The sequence below is a fragment of the Entelurus aequoreus genome, linkage group LG12 (assembly GCF_033978785.1).
Source record: "Entelurus aequoreus isolate RoL-2023_Sb linkage group LG12, RoL_Eaeq_v1.1, whole genome shotgun sequence".
In the NCBI taxonomy this organism is placed as follows: Eukaryota; Metazoa; Chordata; class Actinopteri; order Syngnathiformes; family Syngnathidae; genus Entelurus; species Entelurus aequoreus.
This window is the reverse complement of record NC_084742.1, coordinates 48,288,301-48,313,012: the sequence shown is the minus strand read 5'-3', so window position 1 is coordinate 48,313,012 and position 24,712 is coordinate 48,288,301.

Sequence of the window (24,712 nt, the reverse complement as noted above, 5' to 3'; positions counted from 1 at the left end):
TGTATCCTGGCGTCTAGCTGGTGTTTCCTGCCTTCACCCATTCAACATATCTTTACCTGCACATTACCTACCTCCCCTGCATCCTTGGGTCACACTGGTGCTTCTTTCTTTCACCATACAACATATCTTCACCTGCACATACCTACCTTGTCTGCATGGCCTCGACCACACCTGCGCTTCCTTCTTTCACCCATTCAACATACCTTCACCCGCACATTACCTACCTTCCCTGCATAGTGGGGTCACACTGGTGCTTCCTGCCTTTACCCATTCAACATATCTTCACCCGCACATTACCTACTTGCTCTGCATTCTCGGGTCAAGCTGGTGCTTCCTGCCATCATCCAGTCAACATGTCTTTACCTGCAAATTATCTACTTTTTCTGCATCCTGGGGTCAAACAGGTGCTTCCTTCTTTGACCCAGTCAACATATCTTTACCTGCACATTACCTACCTTCTCTGTATCCTAGAGTCAAACTGGTGCTTCGGTCCCTAATAAGAAGGTCCACAAAGGAACAGAAGAGTCATTGATTTAAGGCACACAATTGGGGAAATGACAAGTCAAATTCCTGAACAGAGGTGAGAAATATAAAATAAAATATCCTAACAGTATTTTAACAGTATCAAGAGGATTTACCTTTGAACAAATTCCAATGTCCGAGGACCTTCCTCTTGGTATTCCAAGTTGAACACATAGTATGTGGCAAGAAGGGCAGCAAGCCCTGAGATTAAGCTAGGTTGGACGCCTTTGCAGATGACATCACCTTCCATGCTGATCATCACCAGCAACTGGTACAGTCAAGAAATGCAGTTTATGTTCCTAAACAGTATCCAATATGGGTAGCATTTTAAAAGTATTTGGAATGGCCACCTCACTCGCTCTCTCTTTCCTCTGTTTACATCTAGTCTCCTAAGGCAGTGGTTCTCAAATGGGGGTACGCATACTCCTGGGGGTACTTGAAGGTATGCCAAGGGGTACGTGAAATTTTTTTTAAATATTCTAAAAATAGCAACAATTCAAAAATCCTTTATAAATATATTTATTGAATAATACTTCGACAAAATATGAATGTAAGTTCATAAACTGAACAACTAATCAAGTAGGCTATTCCATTCATTACCATAAAGCCAGAGTTTCCCCCATGCCATGATGGTTTGACCCTACCTGGCGGTGCCACACGGCACCAACTGTCAATCAACTATCCATGTAGAAAACAATGGAGGCTTGGTTAAAGCGTAGTGGACATGTTCCATAAATATTGATGTTAAAGATTTCTTTTTTTGTGAAGAAATGTTGAGAATGAAGTTCATGAATCCAGATGGATCTCTATTACAATCCCCAAAGAGGGCACTTTAAGTTGATTACTTCTATGTGTAAAAATCTTTATTTATAATTGAATCACTTGGTTATTTTTCAACACGTTTTTAGTTATTTTTATATCTTTTTTTCCAAATAGTTCAAGAAAGACCACAACAAATGAGCAATATTTTGCACTGTTATACAATTTAATAAATCAGAAACTGATGACATAGTGCTGTATTTTACTTCTTTATCTCTTTTTTTTCAACCAAAAATGCTTTGCTCTGAATAGGGGGTACTTGAATTTAAAAAATGTTCACAGGGGTACATCACTGAAAAAAGGTTGAGAACCACTGTCCTAAGGCAGTGGTTCTCAACCTTTTTTCAGTGCTGTGAACATTTTTTTAATGCAAGTAGACCTCCATGTCTTCATAACAGGAATATCCTGAATCCTCAAGTTGCATATCACAATAGTCATCATCAGTGTTAATAACACAAGAGCTGCTTGGATTTGCTGTTGATCAAGTCAAACTTCGTTCAGTGTAGCCGTAGTGCTTCCTTGACACGTGCGATGTGAAAGTAGACTTAACTGTAAATCTTTTTTCACATTGACTGAAGGGGCACGTAACTGTCCTACCTTCGGTAATATGACTTTTCAAATGCAGGAGAAAGGCTCGTATATCATCGCACTTCGCGCTACATGAGACAATATTACAAGGTAAACCTTCTGCGCTATACATATCAGTCCTACTCTTGCCATATTTATGACGACGGCTGTGAGTTTTGAAGGCTGAGAAGTTGGAAAAAACTCTTGTGCATTTAGGGAAAGCACACTTAAACGATGCATTAGGCATACAACTATGACTTCGCATGTGTCTAACATACGCAAATACATTGCTGCAAGTCGTATTTTTTTACAGTACTTAACTGCCTTTAAGAAGAACATGATAGGTTGATTGGCAACACTAAATTGGCCCTAGTGTGTGAATGTGAGTGTGAATGTTGTCTGTCTATCTGTGTTGGCCCTGCGATGAGGTGGCGACTTGTCCAGGGTGTACCCCGCCTTCCGCCCGATTGTAGCTGAGATAGGCTCCAGCGACCCCGAAGGGAATAAGCGGTAGAACATGGATGGATGGATGGAGTATATAACTGTAATTTTATTTTTTATTTTTACAGTAATTTTTTACAGTGAAGGTCATGGGTGTCAAACTCTGGCCCGTGGGCCAAATTTGGCCCAACGTGTAATTTGACTTGGCCCTTGAGGCAATATCAAATTAACACTAAAGCTGGACCTTCGATTATACATTGCGGCTGTGCCGCTACTTCTAATACTTGCCAACCCTCCCGGGAGTGACTCCAGCACTCCTCCCGAATTTTTTTTTTTTTTCCAGCTAGTCAAACGAGTGCCAGCCCAGTTTCATGTCAGTGCAGCTTCTGCACCCACACACAATTGAATGCAACGCATACTTCATCAACAGCGATACAGGTTACACTGACGGTAGCCAAATAAAAAACTTTAACACTTTTAGAAATATACGCCACACTGTGAATCCACACCAAACAAGAATGACAAACACATTTCGGGAGAACATCCGCACCGTAACACAACATAAACACAACACAACAAATACCAGAACCCTTTGTAGCACTAAATCTTCCGAGACGCTACAAGGTGTGTGTGTGTGTGGGGGGGGGGGGTTTGGTGGTAGCGGGGGTGTATTTTGTAGCGTCCCGAAAGAGTTAGTGCTGCAAAAGATTCTGGGTATTTGTTCTTTTGTGTTTATGTTGTGTTACGGTGCGGATGTTCTCCCGAAAAGTGTTTTTTATTTTTGTTTGATGTGGGTTCACAGTGTGGCGTATATTTCTAACAGTGTTAAAGTTTTTTATACTGGCACCCTCAGTGTAACCTGTATCGCTGTTGATGAAGTATGCGTTGCATTCATTTGTGTATGCGTGCTGTAGCTGCACATATCTTGTGACTGGGTCTGAATGATGTTAGAATTGGGTGTACGAGATATGACTGTTGAACATCTTGTTCGATAATGAAAGTTGCCTCAGCTCAAAGCCTGAGCCCCGACATTAAAGAACTAGCATCTAAAAAAAGATGCCAGGTATCTGGCTTGCGCACATCAAATTAGATCAGTGTGTTGCAAACTGAGCAGTTTAAAGTCCTGAATGGTTGTTTTATTCATTGTTATTTTATTTTCAAATTTATTAGCCTGTGGATAAAGTTAATGTTGATGTTTACCTCAGAAGGCTGCAAATAGAAAAGAGGCATTCAATTTGTATTTAAATTATATTTGATATGCAATTGATATTTTTTAATTATTATTATTATTATTTGAAACTCCATTTTGCATGTCACTATAAAGTTATATAAGCCTTGCTTGTTCAATATTCAATGCAAAACGTGTTTGGGTCCCTATTAAAAGGTTAATTTGTTCAACCTTGGCCCGCGGCTTTGTTCAGTTTTAAACTTTGGCCCACTCTGTATTTGAGTTTGACACCCCTGGTGAAGGTGAAGCTCTGTCATCCTGGAGGCCACGGGGAAGACCCAGGACACATTGGGAACACTATGTCTCCCGGCTGGCCTGGGAACGCCTCGGGATCCCCTGAGAAAAGGTCCTAGGTGAGGGATCGGACAAAGAGCAGCTCAAAGACCTTTATGAAAAGTACAAATCGAGGACCTAGATTTTTTCTCGCCCAGGCGCAGGTCACCGTGGCTCCCCTGTGGAGCCAGGCGCAGAGGTGGGGCACGATGGCGAGCGACTGGTGGCCGGGCCTGTCTCCATGGGGCCCTGCCGGGCTCATTTCGAAGAGGCAACGTGGGTCAACCCTCCAATGGGCTCACCACTCATGGGCCCATTGAGGTCATAGAGGTCGGATGCAGTGTGAACTGGGCGGCAGCCGAAGGCAGGGCACTTGGCAGTCCAATTATCGGCTACATAAGCTCGCCCTTGGGACGTGGAACGTCACCTCGCTGGGAGGGAAAGAGCCTGAGCTGGTGCGCGAGGTGAAGAAGTTCCGGCTAGATATAGTTGGACTCACTTCGACGCACAGCAAGAGCTCTGGAACCTGTTCTCTCAAGAGGGGCTGGACTCTCTTCCACTCTGGCGTTGCAAGCAATGAGAGGCTGGGGTGGCAATTGTTGTTGCTCAAAGCCTGCACGTTGGACCCAGTAGACGAGATGGTAGCTTCCCTCCGCCTTTGGGTTGGGTGACGGGTCCTGACTGTTGTTTGTGTTTACGCACCAAACAGCAGCTCAGAGTACCCACTCTTTTTGGATTCCCTTGAGGGAGTACTGGAGAGTGCTCCCTCGGGTGATTCCCTTGTTCTGTTGGGGGACTTCAATGCTCATGTTGGCAAGGACAGTGAAACCTGGAGAGTCGTGATTGGGAAAAATGGCCACCCGGATCTGAACCCAAGTGGTGCTTTGTTATTGGACTTTTGTGCTTGTCACGGATTGTCCAAAACAAACACAATGTTCAAAACATAAGGAATAACTTTAAACATGTCACGAGGGAGGTGCTGGACATTGAGTCTGAGTGGACCATGTTCCGTGCCTCTCTTGTCGAGCCTGCTGATTGGAGCTGTGGCCGCAAGGTGTTTGGTGCCTGTCGTGGCGGTAATCCTAGAACTCGCTGGTGGCCACCAGCAGGGAGGGATGCCGTCAAGCTGAAGAAAGAGCCTATCGGGTCCTTTTGGCTCATGGGACTCCAGAGGCAGCGGGCATACCGACAGGCCAAGCAGTGCCTGGGGAATCTGTGGTGGACTCTCCTATTTCTGGGGCTTAGGTTGCCTAGGTAGTTAAAAAGCTCCTCTGTGGCAAGGCCCCGGTGGTGGATGAGTTCCTTAAGGTTCTGGATACTGTGGGGCTGTCTTGGTTGACAAGACTCTGCAACATCGCGTGAACATTGGGGGTGGTACCTCTGGATTGGCACACCGGGGTGGTGGTTCCTCTCTTTAAGAAGGGGAACCGGAGGGTGTGTTCCAACTATCGTGAAACACACTCCTCAGCCTTCCCGGTAAGGTCTATTCATGTGTACTGGAGAGGAGGAAACTCGGATCCAGGACGAACAGTGTGGTTTTCGTCCTGGTCGTGGAACGGTAGACCAGGTCTATACTCTCGGCAGGGTCCTTGAGTGTGAAGCGACTGGGATGAGAATCAGCACCTCCAAGTCCAAGTCCATGGTTCTCGCGCAGGAAAGGGTCGAGTGCCATCTCCAGGTTGGGGAGGAGATCTTGCCCCAAGTGGAGGAGTTCAAGTACCTAGGAGTCTTGTTCACGAGTGAGGATAGAGTGGATCGAGAGATCCACAGGCGATTTGGTGCGGCGTCTTCAGTATTGAGGACGCTATATCGATCCGTTGTGGTGAAGAAGGAGCTGAGCCAGAAGGAAAAGCTCTCAATTTACCGTCGATCTACGTTCCCAGCTTTGGGTTATGACCGAAAGGACAAGCGGCCGAAATGCGTTTCCTCTGCCGGGTGGTGGGTCTCTACCTTAGAGACAGGGTGAGAAGCTCTGTCATCCGGGAGGAACTCAAAGTAAAGCCGCTGCTCCTCCACATTGAGAGGAGCCATGAGGTGGTTCGGGCATCTGCTCAGGATGCCACCCGAACGCCTCTAGGGAGGTGTGGCAGGAGGCCACGGGGAAGACCTAGGACACATTGGAAAGACTATGTCCCCGGCTGGCCTGGGAACGCCTCGGAATACCCCGAGAAGAGCTGGACGAAGTGGCTGGGGAGAGGGAAGTCTGGGATTTTCTGCTCAGGCTGCTGCCCCCGCAACCCGACCTCGGATAAGCGGAAGAAAATGGATGGATTTAGAATGACAGTTATACTGTCAGATTGAGTACAAAAACTAACTAAACCTTACACAATATAATGTTTCTAGTAAAACTCACAAAGATACATATCTCCAGGCATTATTAGCCATTTTGCATGTGTGGTTTAGGAGTTATGTTTAAATAAATAACTGTCAGATTGAGTGTGACAGTAAACTGTCATAGTGAGTAAAACCCTTATTTTGTATTTGCAAACCATACAAAAACAACTAAATCTAGTTAAACTCACACAGATACAATATTACAGGCATTTTTAGACACAATGCATGTTTGGTTTTAGAGTTATGTTTATATAACTTTCATATTTAGTATGACAGTTATACTGTCATATTGAATAAAAACAACAACTAACAAAACCTTACAAAATACAATTTTTCTAGTAAAACTAACTAAGATACATGCTCCAGGCATTATTAGCTATTTTGCATGTGTTGTTTGAGTTATGTTTAAATAACTGTCATATTGAGTGTGACAGTATACTGTCATAAAACCCAATTTTTGTATTTGCAACCCTGATTCTAGTAAAACTCACATATATACAATATTACAGGCAGTTTTGGACATAATGGTTTGGTTTTGGAGTTATGTTTATATAACTTTCATATATAGTATGACAGCTAAACTGTTATATTGAGTAAAAAAACTAACTTGTGTTTGTCATAAAACCCAATTTTTGTATTAGCAAACCATACAACTGATTCAAATAAAACTCACATGGATTCAATATTACAGGCATTTTCAGACATTTTGCATGTTTGGTTTAGGAATTATGTTGGAATCATTTTTATTAATTTGTTCGTATTTTCTCAGAATTTTAGAACATTACTGTCATATTGAGTAAAAAAATAATTTTTGTGTTTGCAAGCCTTAAAAAAAGCATATGTTTCCAGTAAAACTCCCAAAGATGCATTATTTCAGGCATTATTAGCCATTTTTCAGGTGTGGTTTAGGAGTTATGTTTAAATAACTGTCATATTGAGTGTGGCGTTATACTGTCATATTGAGTTAAAAAAATCTAACTTGTGTCTTTGCAAACCTTACAAAAGAAAATGTTTCCAGCAACACTCACAAAGATAATTTTTTTCACGCTATTAGACATGTTTCATGTGTATTTAGGAGTTATAATTAAATAACTTTCATATTGAGTGTTAAAGTTATAATGTCATTATGTGTAAAACCTAATTTTTGTATTTGCAAACCTTACAAAAACAATTGATTCTAGTAAAACTTACATAAATTCAATATTACAGGCATTTTTAGACAATTCACATGTTTGGTTTTGGAGTTATGTTTATATAACTTTCATATTTAGTATGACTGTTATACTGTCATATTGAATAAAAAAAAACTAGCTTGTGTCTTTGCAAACTTTACAAAAGATCATTTTTTCTAGTAAAACTAACAAAGATACATGTCTCCAGGCATTATTACCCATTTTGCATGGGTTGTTTAGGAATTATGTTTAAAGACATTTTTATTGCTTTTTTCGCATTATCTCAGGATTCTAAGATCATTACTTTCATATTGAGTAAAAAAACTACTTTTTGTTTTTGCAAACCTTACAAACTCACATAAATACATTATAACAGGCATTTTTAGACATGACACATGTTTGGTTTTGGAGTTATGTTTATATAACTTCTATATTTAATATGAGTGTTATACTGTCATATTGAATAAAAAAAAAACTAGCTTGTGTCTTTGCAAACTTTACAAAATATCATTTTTCTAGTAAAATTAACAAAGATACATGTCTCCAGGCATTATTAGCCATTTTGCATGGGTTGTTTAGGAATTATGTTTAAATACATTTTTATTGCTTTTTTCGCATTATCTCAGGATTCTAAAATCCCTACTTTCATATTGAGGAAAAAACTACTTTTTGTTTTTGCAAACCTTACAAACTCACATAAATACATTATTATAGGCAATTTTAGACATGACACACGTTTGGTTCTGGAGTTATGTTTATATAACTTTCATATTTAGTATGACTGTTATACTGTCTTATTGAATAAAAACAACTAGCTTGTGTCTTTGCAAACTTTACAAAATATACATTTCCTAGTAAAACTAACAAAGATACATGTCTCCAGGCATTATTACCCATTTTGCCTGGGTTGTTTAGGAGTTATGTTTAAATACATTTTTATTGCTTTTTTCGCATTATCTCAGGATTCCAAGATCATTACTTTCATATTGAGTAAAAAACTACTTTTTGTTTTTGCAAACCTTACAAACTCACATTAATACATTATTACAGGCATTTTTAGACATGACACATGTTTGGTTTTGGAGTTATGTTTATATAACTTTCATATTTAGTCAATACTGTCATATTGAATAAAAAAAACTAGCTTTTGTCTTTGATATCTTTACAAAAGATCATTTTTCTAGTAAAACTAACAAACATACATGTCTCCAGGCATTATTAGCCATTTTGCATGGGTTGTTTAGGAATTATGTTTAAATACATTTTTATTGCTTTTTTCGCATTATCTCAGGATTCTAAAATCCTTACTTTCATATTGAGGAAAAAACTACTTTTTGTTTTTGCAAACCTTACAAACTCACATAAATACATTATTATAGGCAATTTTAGACATGACACACGTTTGGTTCTGGAGTTATGTTTATATAACTTTCATATGTAGTATGACAGTTATACTGTCTTATTGAATAAAAACAACTAGCTTGTGTCTTTGCAAACTTTACAAAAAATACATTTTCTAGTAAAACTAACAAAGATACATGTCTCCAGGCATTATTACCCATTTTGCCTGGGTTGTTTAGGAGTTATGTTTGAATACATTTTTATTGCTTTTTTCGCATTATCTCAGGATTCTAAGATCATTACTTTCATATTGAGTAAAAAACTACTTTTTGTTTTTCAAAACCTTACAAACTCACATTAATACATTATTACAGGCATTTTTAGACATGACACATGTTTGGTTTTGGAGTTATGTTTATATAACTTTGATATTTAAAATGACTGTTATACTGTCATATTGAATAAAAAAAAAAACTGGCTTGTGTCTTTGCAAACTTTACAAAAGATCATTTTTCCAGTAAAACTAACAAAGATACATGTTTCCAGGCATTATTAGCCATTTTGCATATGTTGTTTAGGAGTAATGTTTAAATACATTTTTATTGCTTTTTTCGCATTATCTCAGGATTTTAAGAACATTACAGTCATATTGAGTAAAAAAACTACTTTTTGTGTTTGCAAGATTTAAAAAAGCATGTGTTTCGAGTAAAACGGCCAAGGATGCATTATTTCAGGCATTATTAGCCATTTTTCATGTGTGGTTTGAGTTATGGTTAAATAACTGTCATATACTGTCAGATATGACATAGTAAGTAAAACTTAATTTATGTATTTGCAAACCTTACAAAATAATTTAAATCTAGTAAAACTCACATGGATTCAATATTACAGACATTTTTAGACATTTTGCATATTTGGTTTAGGAATTATGTTGGAATCATTTTTATTAATTTGTTCGTATTTTCTCAGAATTTTAGAACATTACTGTCATATTGAGTAAAGAAATAATTTTTGTGTTTGCAAGCCTTAAAAAAGCATATGTTTCGAGTAAAACTTACAAGAATGCATTATTTCAGACATTGTTAATCATTTTTCATGTGTAGTTTAAGAGTTATGTTTAAATAACTGTCATATTGAGTGTGGCAGTTATACTGTCATATGGAGTAAAAAAAACTAACCTGTATTTGTAAACCTTACAAAAGAAAATGTTTCTAGTAACACTCACAAAGATAAATTTTTTCACGCATTATTAGACATGTTTCATGTGTGGTTAGGAGTTATAAATAAATAATTGTTATATTGAGTGTTACAGTTTTAATGTCATTATGTGTAAAACCTAATTTTTGTATTTGCAAACCTTACAAAAACAATTGATTCTAGTAAAACTTATATGGATTCAATATTACAGGCATTTTTAGACATTTTACATGTTTGGTTTAAAATTTGTGTTTGAATACATTTGTATTGCTTTTTTCGCATTATCTCAGGATTCTAAGAACATTACTTTCATATTGAGTAAAAAACTACTTTTTGTTTTTGCAAACCTTACAAACTCACATAAATACATTTTTAGACATGACACATGTTTGGTTTCGGAGTTATGTTTATATAACTTTCATATTTAGTATGACTGTTATACTGTCATATTGAATAAAAAAAACTAGCTAGTGTCTTTGATATCTTTACAAAAGATCATTTTTTTAAACTAACAACGTTACATGTCTCCCTAGGCATTATTAGCCATTTTGCATGTGTTGTTTAGGAGTTAGGTTTAAATACATTTTTATTGCTTTTTTCCCATTATCTCAGGGTTCTAAGAACATTACAGTCAAGTAAAAAACTACTTTTTGTGTTTGCAAAATATAAAACTCAGTAAAACTCCCAATGATTCATTATTTCAGGCATTATTAGCCATTTTTTTGTGTGGTTTATGAGTTATGTTTAAATAACTGTCATATTGAGTGTGATTTTGTCATTGTGAGTAAAACCTCATTTTTGTATTTGCAAACCTTACAAAAACAACCGATTCTAGGAAAAGTCACATTGATACAATATTACAGGCATGTTTAGACATATTGCATGTTTGGTTTTGGAGTTATATTTATATAACCTGCTTTCTGAGCCGCCACCTTTGTGGTTTGCGTGTCCCACTGATCCAGGACAAACAGGTCCTAGGTGAGGGATCAGACAAAGAGCAGCTCAAAGACCTTTATTAAAAGTACAATTGAGGACCTAGATTTTTTCTCGCCCGGACGCAGGTCACCGTGGCTCCCCTGTGGAGCCAGGCCCAGAGGTGTGGCACGATGGCGATTGACGGGCCTGTCCCCATGGGGCCCAGCCGTGCTCAGCTCGAAGAGGCAACGTGGATCCCCCCTCCAGGGCTCACCACTCATGGGCTGGGTCATAGAGGGTGCAGTGTGAGCTGGGCGGCAGCCGAAGGCAGGGCACTTGGTGGTCCGATTATCGGCTACATAAGCTCGCTCTTGGGACATGGAACGTCACCTCGCTGGGAGGGAAGGAGCCTGAGCTGGTGCTTGAGGTGGAGAAGTTCCCGGCTAGATATAGTTGGACTCACAGCAAGGGCTCTGGAACCTGTTCTCTCAGAGGGGCTGGACTGAGCTGAACTTTCATTACTTGCAATGCCAGAGTGAAAGAGATTCCACACTGGCGTTGCAACTAATGAGAGGCTGGGGTGGCAATTCTTGTTGCCCCCCGGCTCAAAGCCTGCACGTTGGACTTTAAACCCAATAGACGAGATGGTAGCTTCCTTCAGCCTTCGGGTTGGGTGACGGGTCCTGACTGTTGTTTGTGTTTACACACCAAACAGCAGCTCAGAGTACCAACTCTTTTTGGATTCCCTTGAGGGAGTACTGGAGAGTGCTCCCTCGGGTGATTCCCTTTTTCTGCTGGTGGACTTCAACGCTATGTTGGCAACGACAGTGAAACCTGGAGAGTCGTGATTGGGAAAAATGGCCACCCGGATCTGAACCCAAGTGGTGCTTTGTTATTGGACTTTTGTGCTTGTCACGGATTGTCCATAACAAACACAATGTTCAAACATAAGGGTATCCATATGTGCACTTGGCACAAGGACACCCTCGGCCGCATGATTGACTTTGTAGTTGTGTCATGGGATTTGCGGCCTCATGTTTTGGACACTCGGTGAAGAGAGGGGCAGAGCTTTCTACCAACCACCACCTGGTGGTGAGCTGGCTCCGATGGTAGGGGAGGTTGCCGGTCAGACCTGGCAGGCCCAAACGCATTGTAAGGGTCTGCTGGGAACACCTAGCAGAGTCTCCTGAAGAACTTTGAACATGTCCGGAAGAACTTTGAACATGTCACGAGGGAGGTGCTGGACATTGAGTCTGAGTGGACCATGTTCTCTTGTTGAGCCAGCTGATTGAAGCTGTGGCCGCAAGGTGTTTGGTGCCTGTCGTGGCGGTAATCCACCAGTACCGAGGGATGCTGTCAAGCTGAAGAAAGAGCCACCGGGTCCTTTTGGCTCATGGGACTCCAGAGGCAGTGGGCATATCGACAGGCCAAGCGAGACCTCCTCAGTCCCACCAACACGTCTTCCTATGAGGAAACAGTGCCTGGGAAGTCTGTGGTGGGCTCTCCTATTTCTGGGGCTGAGGTTGCCAAGGTAGTTAAAAAGCTCCTCGGTGGCAAGGCCCCGGGGGTATGAGCTCCGTCCGGAGTTCCTTAAGGCTCTGGATGCTGTGGGGCAGTCTTGGTTGACAAGACTCTGCAACATTGCGTCTACATCAGGGGCGGTACCTCTGGATTGGCAGACCGGGGTGGTGGTTCCTCTCTTTAAGAAGGGGAACCGGAGGGTGTGTTCCAACTATCGTAGATCACACTCCTCAGCCTTCCCGGTAAGGTCTATTCATGTGTAATGGAGAGGAGGAACCTCGGATCCAGGACGAACAGTGTGGTTTTCGTCCTGGTCGTGGAACGGTAGACCAGCTCTATACTCTCGGCAGGGTCCTTGAGTGTGCATGGGAGTTTGCCCAACCAGTCTACATAAGTTTTGTGGACTTGGAGAAGACATTCGACCTTGGCCCCCGGTAAATCCTGTGGGGAGTGCTCAGAGAGTATGGAGTATCGGCATGTCTGATTGTGGCGGGTGTCTCCCTGTATGATCAGTGTCAGAGCTTGGTCCGCATTGCCGGCAGTATGTCGGACCCCTTTCCAGTGAGGGTTGGACTCCGCCAAGGCTGCCCTTTGTCACCGATTCTGTTCATAACTTTAATGGACAGAATATCTAGGCGCAGTCATGGCTTTGAGGATCCCCTCAACGCCATGACTGCGCCTGGTTTGGTGGCTGCAGGATTAGGTCTCTGCTTTTTGCAGATGATGTGGTCCTGATGGCTTCAACTGGCCAAGATCTTCAGCTTTCATTGGATCGGTTCGCAGTGAAGCGACTGGGATGAGAATCAGCACCTCCATGTCCGAGTCCATGGTTCTCGCCCGGGAAAGGGTGGAGTGCCATCTCGAGGTTGGGAAAGAGATCTTGCCCCAAGTGAAGGAGTTCAAGTACCTAGGAGTCTTGTTCACGAGTGAGGATAGAGTGGATTGTGAGATCTACAGGCGGATCGGTGCGGCGTCTTCAGTAATGAGGACGCTATAGCGATCCGTTGTGGTGAAGAAGGAGCTGAGCCAGAAGGAAAAGCTTTCAATTTACCGGTCGATCAACGTTCCCATCCTCACCTATGGTCATGAGCTTTGGGTTATGACCGAAAGGACAAGGTCACGGGTACAAGCGGCCGAAATGAGTTTCCTCCGCCGGGTGGTGGGTCTCTCCCTTAGAGATAGGGTGAGAAGCTCTGTCATCTGGGAGGAACTCAGTGTAAAGCCGCTGCTCCTCCACATTGAGAGGAGCCAGATGAGGTGGTTCGGGCATCTGCTCAGGAAGCCACCCGAACGCCTCCCTAGGTCCGAACGGCAGGAGGCCATGGGGAAGACCTAGGATACATTGGAAAGACTATGGCCTGGGAACGCCTCGGGATCCCCCGAGAAGAGCTGGACAAAGTGGCTGGGGAGAGGGAAGTCTGGGCTCTCTGCTTAGGCTGCTGCCCCCGCAACCCGACCTCGGATAAGCGGAAGAAAATGGATGGATTTAGTATGACAGTTATACTGTCATATTGAGTGTGACAGTATACTGTCATAAAAGCCAATTTTTGTATTTGCAAACCTGATTCTAGTAAAACTCACATCTATACAATATTACAGGCAATTTTGGACATAATGCACGTTTGGTTTTGGAGTTATGTTCATATAACTTTAATATATAGTATGACATCTATACTGTTATAATGAGTAAAAAAACTAACTTGTGTCTGTCATAAAACTCAATTTTTGTATTTGCAAACCTTACAAAAACAAATGATTCTAGTAAAACTCACATGGATTCAATATTACAGGCATTTTTAGACATTTTGCATGTTGGGTTTAGGAATCATGTTGGAATACATTTGTATTGTTTTTTTCACATTATCTCAGCATTTTAAGAACTTACTGTCATATTGAATAAAAAAAACCTTTTGTGTTTGCAAGCCTTACAAAAACAACTGATTCTAGTAAAACTCACATTGATACAATATTACAGGCATGTTTAGACATCTTGCATGTTTGGTTTTGGAGTTATGTTTATATAACCTGCTTTCTGAGCCGCCACCTTTGTGGTTTGCGTGTCCCACTGATCCTAGGAGCTATGTTGTCCGGGGGCTTCTATGCCCCCTGGTAGGGTCCCCCAAGACAAACAGGTCCTAGGTGAGGAATCAGACAAAGAGCAGCTCAAAGACCTTTATGAAAAGTACAAATCGAGGACCTAGATATTTTCTCGCCCGGACGCAGGTCACCGTGGCTCCCCTGTGGAGCCAGGCCCAGAGGTGGGGCACGATGGCGAGCGACTGGTGCCCATGGGGCCCAGCTCGAAGAGGCAACGTGGGTCCCCCCTGCAATAGGCTCACCACTCATGGGCTGGCTCACAGAGGTCGGGTGCAGTGTTAGCTGGGCGGAAGCCGAAGGCAGGGCACTTGGCGGTCCGATTATCGGCTACATAAGCTCGCTCTTGGGACGTGGAACGTCACCTCGCGAGGTGGAGAAGTTCCCGGCTAGATAAAGCTGGACTCACTTCGACGCACAGCAAGGGCTCTGGAACCTGTTCTCTCAAGAGGGGTTGGACTCTCTTCCACTCTGGCGTTGCAAGTAATGAGAGGCTGGGTTGGCAATTCTTGTTGCCCCCCAGCTCAAAGCCTGCACGTTGGACTTAACCCAGAAGACGAGATGGTAGCTTCCCTCCGCTTTCGGGTTGGGTGATGGGTCCTGACTGTTGTTGGTGTTTACGCACCAAACAGCAGCTCAGAGTACCCACTCTTTTTGGATTCCCTTGAGAGTGCTCCCTCGGGTGATTCCCTTGTTCTGCTGGGGGTCTTCAACGCTCATGTTGGCAACGACTTTGAAACCTGGAGAGTCGTGATTGGGAAAAATGGCCACCCGGATGGAGTGTGGCCATCCGGGTGGCCCAAGTGGTGCTTTGTTATTGGACTTTTGTGCTCGTCACGGATTGTCCATAACAAACACAATGTTCAAACATAAGAGTGTCCATATGTGCACTTGGCACCAGGACACCCTCGGCCGCAGTTCCATTATTGACTTTGTAGTTGTGTCATGGGATTTGCGGCCTCATGTTTTGGACACTCGGGTGAAGAGAGGGGCGAGCTTTCTACCGATCACCACCTGGTGAGCTGGCTCCGATGGTGGGGTAGGATCCCGGACAGACCTGGCAGGCCCAAACGCATTGTGAGAGTCTTTTGGGAATGCCTAGCAGAGTCTCCTGTCAGAGAGAGTTTCTTTTTCCACCTCCGGAGGAACTTTGAACATGTCACAAAGGAGGTGCTGGACATTGAGTCTGAATGGATCATGTTCGTGCCTCTCTTGTCAAGCCAGCTGATTGGAGCTGTGGCCGCAAGGTGTTTGGTGCCTGTCGTGGCGGTAATCCTAGAACCCGCTGGTGGCCACCAGCAGTGCGGGATGCCGTCAAGCTGAAGAAAGAGCTTATCTGGTCCTTTTGGCTCATGGGACTCCAGAGGCAGCGGGCATACCGACAGGCCAAGCAGTGCCTGGGGAATTTGTGGTGGGCTCTCCTATTTCTGGGGCTGAGGTTGCCAAGGTAGTTTTAAAAGCTCCTCGGTGGCAAGGCCCCGGGGGTGGATGAGCTCTTAAGGCTCTGGATGCTGTGGGGCTGTTTTAGTTGACAAGACTCTGCAACATCGCGTGGACATCAGGGGCGGTACCTCTGGATTGGCACACCGGGGTGGTGGTTCCTCTCTTTAAGAAGGGGAACCGGAGGGTGTGTTCCAACTATCGTAGATCACACTCCTCAGCCTTCCCGGTAAGGTCTATTCATGTGTACTGGAGAGGAGGAACCTCGGATCCAGGACGAACAGTGTGGTTTTCGTCCTGGTCGTGGAACGGTAGACCAGCTCTATACTCTCGGCAGGGTCCTTGAGTGTGCATGGGAGTTTGTCCAACCAGTCTACATGTGCTTTGTGGACTTGGAGAAGACATTCGACCGTGGCCACCCCGGGAAGTCCTGTGGGGAGTGCTCAGATAGTATGGGGTATCGGCATGTCTGATTGTGGCGGGTCGCTCCCTGTATGATCAGTGTCAGAGCTTGGTCCGCATTGCCAGCAATAAGTTGGCTGCCCTTTGTCACCAAATGTGTTCATAAATTTTATGGACAGAATTTCTAGGCGCAGTCATGGCGTTGAGGGGATCCGGTTTGGTGGCTGCAGGATTAGGTCTCTCCTTTTTGCAGATGATGTGGCTTTAACTGGCCAGGATCTTCAGCTCTCATTGGATTGGTTCGCAGCCGAGTGTGAAGCGACTGGGATGAGAATCAGCACCTCCAAGTCTGAGGTTCTCGCCCGGGAAAGGGTGGAGTGCCATCTCGAGGTTGGGCAGGAGATCTTGCCCCAAGTGGATGAGTTCAAGTACCTGGAGTCTTGTTCATGAGTGAGGGAAGAGTGGATCGTGAGATGCACAGGCTGATCGGTGCGGCGTCTTCAGTAATGAGGACGCTATATCGATTCGTTGTGGTAAGAAGGAGCTGCGCCAGAGGGAAAAGCTCTCAATTTACCGGTCAATCTACGTTCCCATCCTCACCTATGGTCATGAGCTTTGGGTTACGACCGAAAGGACAACATCACGGGTACAAGCGGCCGAAATGAGTTTTCTCCGCTGGGTGGCGGGTCTCTCCCTTACTGTAAGAATTTTCACCGTTTAATTACAGTAACCTACTGGCAGCTAATGGTTCCAGTATAAAACTGTTTTTCTACAGCACACATACTGTGATTTATCACTACAGTTTATTACTGTAAAAAGTATCACAGTACTGTGCTGTATCAAATATACGCTTCACAGCATAATACTGTCATCTGTTTAGCGGCATTACACTGTTATTTTAGTGTATCTACTGTAATATCCATTAACAGTTAATTACAGTAAAATAATTGTAAGCACTATAGACTGAGCTTTACAGTATAATGCCACTAGAAGTTAATGAGTTGAACTTTTAATTTTTCAAAATCAAAACCCCTGCAATCTGCTGGCATAAAAATGACTGGAGAAATGGCCTTGCAAGATTATGTTTTTATTAACCCATTATTTTAAAGTGCATCAAATACATTCAATGTACATTTAGTGCATTCTTCTTATTTTCAGTAAAGCATTTTAACATTTATAACATGTCCACTTAATTTCTAACTGGAGACAAAACACTGAACACGAGTCCAGTGTTTAGTTGTCGGCTACATAAAGCCCCACTCAAAGTCTGTGAGATGTTTTATAAGGGTGGCTATGTGAGGATTTACAGTTGCTGCCTTTTTCTGGACCAGCTTCTCGGTCTTCTTGGACACCACCTTTCCCTGGCTAGCCTTTGTTCCCCTCTCAGGGTTAACGCCAATGAATCGCCTAAAAAAGAGAGAAAGCATATTAGATATTCTTTTGTGATTGAAGATTACTTGTAGTCGATACAGAACCCCCCTCACATTGTTATTTAGGAATATGCACTGCACAAATATTAATATCAATTTTAGGATATATGTGAGCCTATACCATAACCACAGCTGTAGATGAGTGAATGCTCTAAAACCCATTAAGACAAATTCAGAGAGGAAGACAATGCTAAAGCCTCCCCAACCCCTCTCTCTATTCATGTTTTCTCTCCATCTACGGGACCGTGTATTTACGCTGATGTTTCCTGCTTTCACCCATTTAACATATCGTTTCCTGCTCATTACCTATCTTCTCTGCATCCTGGGGTCACACTGGTGCTTCTTGCCTTTACCCATTCAACATATCTTTACCTGCACATTACCTACCTTCTCTGCATAATGTGGTCACGCTGGTGCTTTCTACCTTCACCCATTCAACATATCTTTACCTGCACATTACCTACCTTCTCTATATCCTGGAGTCAAGCTGGTGTTTCCTGCCTTTACTCATTCAACATATCTTTACCTGCACATTACCTACCTTCTCTGTATCCTGGCGTCTAGCTGGTGTTTCCTGCCTTCACCCATTCAACATATCTTTACCTGCACATTACCTACCTTCCCTGCATCATTGGGTCACACTGGTGCTTCTTTCTTTCACCATACAACATATCTTCACCTGCACATACCTACCTTGTCTGCATGGCCTCGACCACACCTGCGCTTCCTTCTTTCACCCATTCAACATACCTTCACCCGCACATTACCTACCTTCCCTGCATAGTGGGGTCACACTGGTGCTTCCTGCCTTTACCCATTCAACATATCTTCACCCGCACATTACCTACTTGCTCTGCATTCTCGGGTCAAGCTGGTGCTTCCTGCCATCATCCAGTCAACATGTCTTTACCTGCAAATTATCTACTTTTTCTGCATCCTGGGGTCAAACAGGTGCTTCCTTCTTTGACCCAGTCAACATATCTTTACCTGCACATTACCTACCTTCTCTGTATCCTAGAGTCAAACTGGTGCTTCGGTCCCTAATAAGAAGGTCCACAAAGGAACAGAAGAGTCATTGATTTAAGGCACACAATTGGGGAAATGACAAGTCAAATTCCTGAACAGAGGTGAGAAATATAAAATAAAATATCCTAACAGTATTTTAACAGTATCAAGAGGATTTACCTTTGAACAAATTCCAATGTCCGAGGACCTTCCTCTTGGTATTCCAAGTTGAACACATAGTATGTGGCAAGAAGGGCAGCAAGCCCTGAGATTAAGCTAGGTTGGACGCCTTTGCAGATGACATCACCTTCCATGCTGATCATCCAACGTTTTATTGTGACTTTGTCACCAGCAACTGGTACAGTCAAGAAATGCAGTTTATGTTCCTAAACAGTATCCAATATGGGTAGCATTTTAAAAGTATTTGGAATGGCCACCTCACTCGCTCTCTCTTTCCTCTGTTTACATCTAGTCTCCTAAGGCAGTGGTTCTCAAATGGGGGTACGCGTACTCCTGGGGGTACTTGAAGGTATGCCAAGGGGTACGTGAGATTTTTTTTAAATATTCTAAAAATAGCAACAATTCAAAAATCCTTTATAAATATATTTATTGAATAATACTTCGACAAAATATGAATGTAAGTTCATAAACTGAACAACTAATCAAGTAGGCTATTCCATTCATTACCATAAAGCCAGAGTTTCCCCCATGCCATGATGGTTTGACCCTACCTGGCGGTGCCACACGGCACCAACTGTCAATCAACTATCCATGTAGAAAACAATGGAGGCTTGGTTAAAGCGTAGTGGACATGTTCCATAAATATTGATGTTAAAGATTTCTTTTTTTGTGAAGAAATGTTGAGAATGAAGTTCATGAATCCAGATGGATCTCTATTACAATCCCCAAAGAGGGCACTTTAAGTTGATTACTTCTATGTGTAAAAATCTTTATTTATAATTGAATCACTTGGTTATTTTTCAACAAGTTTTTAGTTATTTTTATATCTTTTTTTCCAAATAGTTCAAGAAAGACCACAACAAATGAGCAATATTTTGCACTGTTATACAATTTAATAAATCAGAAACTGATGACATAGTGCTGTATTTTACGTCTTTATCTCTTTTTTTCAACCAAAAATGCTTTGCTCTGATTAGGGGGTACTTGAATTTAAAAAATGTTCACAGGGGTACATCACTGAAAAAAGGTTGAGAACCACTGTCCTAAGGCAGTGGTTCTCAACCTTTTTTCAGTGCTGTGAACATTTTTTTAATGCAAGTAGACCTCCATGTCTTCATAACAGGAATATCCTGAATCCTCAAGTTGCATATCACAATAGTCATCATCAGTGTTAATAACACAAGAGCTGCTTGGATTTGCTGTTGATCAAGTCAAACTTCGTTCAGTGTAGCCGTAGTGCTTCCTTGACACGTGCGATGTGAAAGTAGACTTAACTGTAAATCTTTTTTCACATTGACTGAAGGGGCACGTAACTGTCCTACCTTCGGTAATATGACTTTTCAAATGCAGGAGAAAGGCTCGTATATCATCGCACTTCGCGCTACATGAGACAATATTACAAGGTAAACCTTCTGCGCTATACATATCAGTCCTACTCTTGCCATATTTATGACGACGGCTGTGAGTTTTGAAGGCTGAGAAGTTGGAAAAAACTCTTGTGCATTTAGGGAAAGCACACTTAAACGATGCATTAGGCATACAACTATGACTTCGCATGTGTCTAACATACGCAAATACATTGCTGCAAGTCGTAGCACATATGTTGCAAGTTATCATCTTTTATGATGACTATGACAAAAAAGAAGAAAACTTAGCTAGCTAGCATGCGGCGGTACATGCGCGTGGTCAACGATAGTGTCTGTGATGCTGACTGTGACGCTATGTCATTTCGGACTTTATAAATATATATATAAAGTAATTCAAACAGAAAATGACACATCAAGGTACAAGTGACTCTTACCTTGTTATCAAAAACACACGATGCAGTAGGATGGATTTAGCAGGGTCGGCCAGGTGAAATGAAGCTCGGTTGGACGAATTGTGGGCGGACCCAAGAAACAAGTCTGAAAATAACTGAATTACACTGTAGGTTTTACAGTAACTTACTGCTGGTCGATATTTTTTGAAAAATGCAACAAAATTTACAGTACTTAACTGCCTTTAAGAAGAACATGATAGGTTGATTGGCAACACTAAATTGGCCCTAGTGTGTGAATGTGAGTGTGAATGTTGTCTGTCTATCTGTGTTGGCCCTGCGATGAGGTGGCGACTTGTCCAGGGTGTACCCCGCCTTCCGCCTGATTGTAGCTGAGATAGGCTCCAGCGCCCCCCGCGACCCCGAAGGGAATAAGCGGTAGAAAATGGATGGATGGATGGAGTATATAACTGTAATTTTATTTTTTATTTTTACAGTAATTTTTTACAGTGAAAGTCATGGGTGTCAAACTCTGGCCCGTGGGCCAAATTTGGCCCAACGTGTAATTTGACTTGGCCCTTGAGGCAATATCAAATTAACACTAAAGCTGGACCTTCGATTATACATTGCGGCAGTGCCGCTACTTCTAATACTTGCCAACCCTCCCGGGAGTGACTCCAGCACTCCTCCCGAATTTTTTTTTTTTTTTTTTCCAGCTAGTCAAACGAGTGCCAGCCCAGTTTTATGTCAGTGCAGCTTCTGCACCCACACACAATTGAATGCAACGCATACTTCATCAACAGCGATACAGGTTACACTGACGGTAGCCAAATAAAAAACTTTAACACTTTTAGAAATATACGCCACACTGTGAATCCACACCAAACAAGAATGACAAACACATTTCGGGAGAACATCCGCACCGTAACACAACATAAACACAACACAACAAATACCCAGAACCCTTTGTAGCACTCAATCTTCCGAGACGCTACAAGGTGTGTGTGTGTGGGGGGGAGGAGGTTTGGTGGTAGCGGGGGTGTATTTTGTAGCGTCCCGAAAGAGTTAGTGCTGCAAAAGATTCTGGGTATTTGTTCTCTTGTGTTTATGTTGTGTTACGGTGCGGATGTTCTCCCGAAAAGTGTTTTTTATTTTTGTTTGGTGTGGGTTCACAGTGTGGCGTATATTTCTAACAGTGTTAAAGTTTTTTATACTGGCACCCTCAGTGTAACCTGTATCGCTGTTGATGAAGTATGCGTTGCATTCATTTGTGTATGCGTGCTGTAGCTGCACATATCTTGTGACTCGGTCTGAATGATGTTAGAATTGGGTGTACGAGATATGACTGTTGAACATCTTGTTCGATAATGAAAGTTGCCTCAGCTCAAAGCCTGAGCCCCGACATTAAAGAACTAGCATCTAAAAAAAGATGCCAGGTATCTGGCTTGCGCACATCAAATTAGATCAGTGTGTTGAAAACTGAGCAGTTTAAAGTCCTGAATGGTTGTTTTATTCATTGTTATTTTATTTTCAAATTTATTAGCCTGTGGATAAAGTTAATGTTGATATTTACCTCAGAAGGCTGCAAATAGAAAAGAGGCATTCAATTTGTATTTAAATTATATTTGATATGCAATTGATATTTTTTAATGATTATTATTATTATTTGAAACTCCATTTTGCATGTCACTATAAAGTTATATAAGCCTTGCTTGTTCAATATTCAATGCAAAACGTGTTTGGGTCCCTATTAAAAGGTTAATTTGTTCAACCTTGGCCCGCGGCTTTGTTCAGTTTTAAACTTTGGCCCACTCTGTATTTGAGTTTGACACCCCTGGTGAAGGTGAAGCTCTGTCATCCTGGAGGCCACGGGGAAGACCCAGGACACATTGGGAACACTATGTCTCCCGGCTGGCCTGGGAACGCCTCGGGATCCCCTGAGAAACGATCCTAGGTGAGGGATCAGACAAAGAGCAGCTCAAAGACCTTTATGAAAAGTACAAATCGAGGACCTAGATTTTTTCTCGCCCAGGCGCAGGTCACCGTGGCTCCCCTGTGGAGCCAGGAGCAGAGGTGGGGCACGATGGCGAGCGACTTGTGGCCGGGCCTGTCTCCATGGGGCCCTGCCGGGCTCATTTCGAAGAGGCAACGTGGGTCAACCCTCCAATGGGCTCACCACTCATGGGCCCATTGAGGTCATAGAGGTCGGATGCAGTGTGAACTGGGCGGCAGCCGAAGGCAGGGCACTTGGCAGTCCGATTATCGGCTACATAAGCTCGCTCTTGGGACGTGGAACGTCACCTCGCTGGGAGGGAAAGAGCCTGAGCTGGTGCGCGAGGTGAAGAAGTTCCGGCTAGATATAGTTGGACTCACTTCGACGCACAGCAAGGGCTCTGGAACCTGTTCTCTCAAGAGGGGCTGGACTCTCTTCCACTCTGGCGTTGCAAGCAATGAGAGGCTGGGGTGGCAATTGTTGTTGCTCAAAGCCTGCACGTTGGACCCAGTAGACGAGATGGTAGCTTCCCTCCGCCTTTGGGTTGGGTGACGGGTCCTGACTGTTGTTTGTGTTTACGCACCAAACAGCAGTTCAGAGTACCCACTCTTTTTGGATTCCCTTGAGGGAGTACTGGAGAGTGCTCCCTCGGGTGATTCCCTTGTTCTGTTGGGGGACTTCAATGCTCATGTTGGCAAGGACAGTGAAACCTGGAGAGTCGTGATTGGGAAAAATGGCCACCCAGATCTGAACCCAAGTGGTGCTTTGTTATTGGACTTTTGTGCTCGTCACGGATTGTCCATAACAAACACAATGTTCAAACATAAGGAAGAACTTTAAACATGTCACGAGGGAGGTGCTGGACATTGAGTCTGAGTGGACCATGTTCCGTGCCTCTCTTGTCGAGCCTGCTGATTGGAGCTGTGGCCGCAAGGTGTTTGGTGCCTGTCGTGGCGGTAATCCTAGAACTCGCTGGTGGCCACCAGCAGGGAGGGATGCCGTCAAGCTGAAGAAAGAGCCTATCGGGTCCTTTTGGCTCATGGGACTCCAGAGGCAGCGGGCATACCGACAGGCCAAGCAGTGCCTGGGGAATCTGTGGTGGACTCTCCTATTTCTGGGGCTTAGGTTGCCTAGGTAGTTAAAAAGCTCCTCTGTGGCAAGGCCCCGGTGGTGGATGAGTTCCTTAAGGCTCTGGATACTGTGGGGCTGTCTTGGTTGACAAGACTCTGCAACATCGCGTGAACATTGGGGGTGGTACCTCTGGATTGGCACACCGGGGTGGTGGTTCCTCTCTTTAAGAAGGAGAACCGGAGGGTGTGTTCCAACTATCGTGAAACACACTCCTCAGCTTTCCCGGTAAGGTCTATTCATGTGTACTGGAGAGGAGGAAACTCGGATCCAGGACGAACAGTGTGGTTTTCGTCCTGGTCGTGGAACGGTAGACCAGGTCTATACTCTCGGCAGGGTCCTTGAGTGTGAAGCGACTGGGATGAGAATCAGCACCTCCAAGTCCAAGTCCATGGTTCTCGCGCAGGAAAGGGTCGAGTGCCATCTCCAGGTTGGGGAGGAGATCTTGCCCCAAGTGGAGGAGTTCAAGTACCTAGGAGTCTTGTTCACGAGTGAGGATAGAGTGGATCGAGAGATCCACAGGCGATTTGGTGCGGCGTCTTCAGTATTGAGGACGCTATATCGATCCGTTGTGGTGAAGAAGGAGCTGAGCCAGAAGGAAAAGCTCTCAATTTACCGTCGATCTACGTTCCCAGCTTTGGGTTATGACCGAAAGGACAAGCGGCCGAAATGCGTTTCCTCTGCCGGGTGGTGGGTCTCTACCTTAGAGACAGGGTGAGAAGCTCTGTCATCCGGGAGGAACTCAAAGTAAAGCCGCTGCTCCTCCACATTGAGAGGAGCCATGAGGTGGTTCGGGCATCTGCTCAGGATGCCACCCGAACGCCTCTAGGGAGGTGTGGCAGGAGGCCACGGGGAAGACCTAGGACACATTGGAAAGACTATGTCCCCGGCTGGCCTGGGAACGCCTCGGAATACCCCGAGAAGAGCTGGACGAAGTGGCTGGGGAGAGGGAAG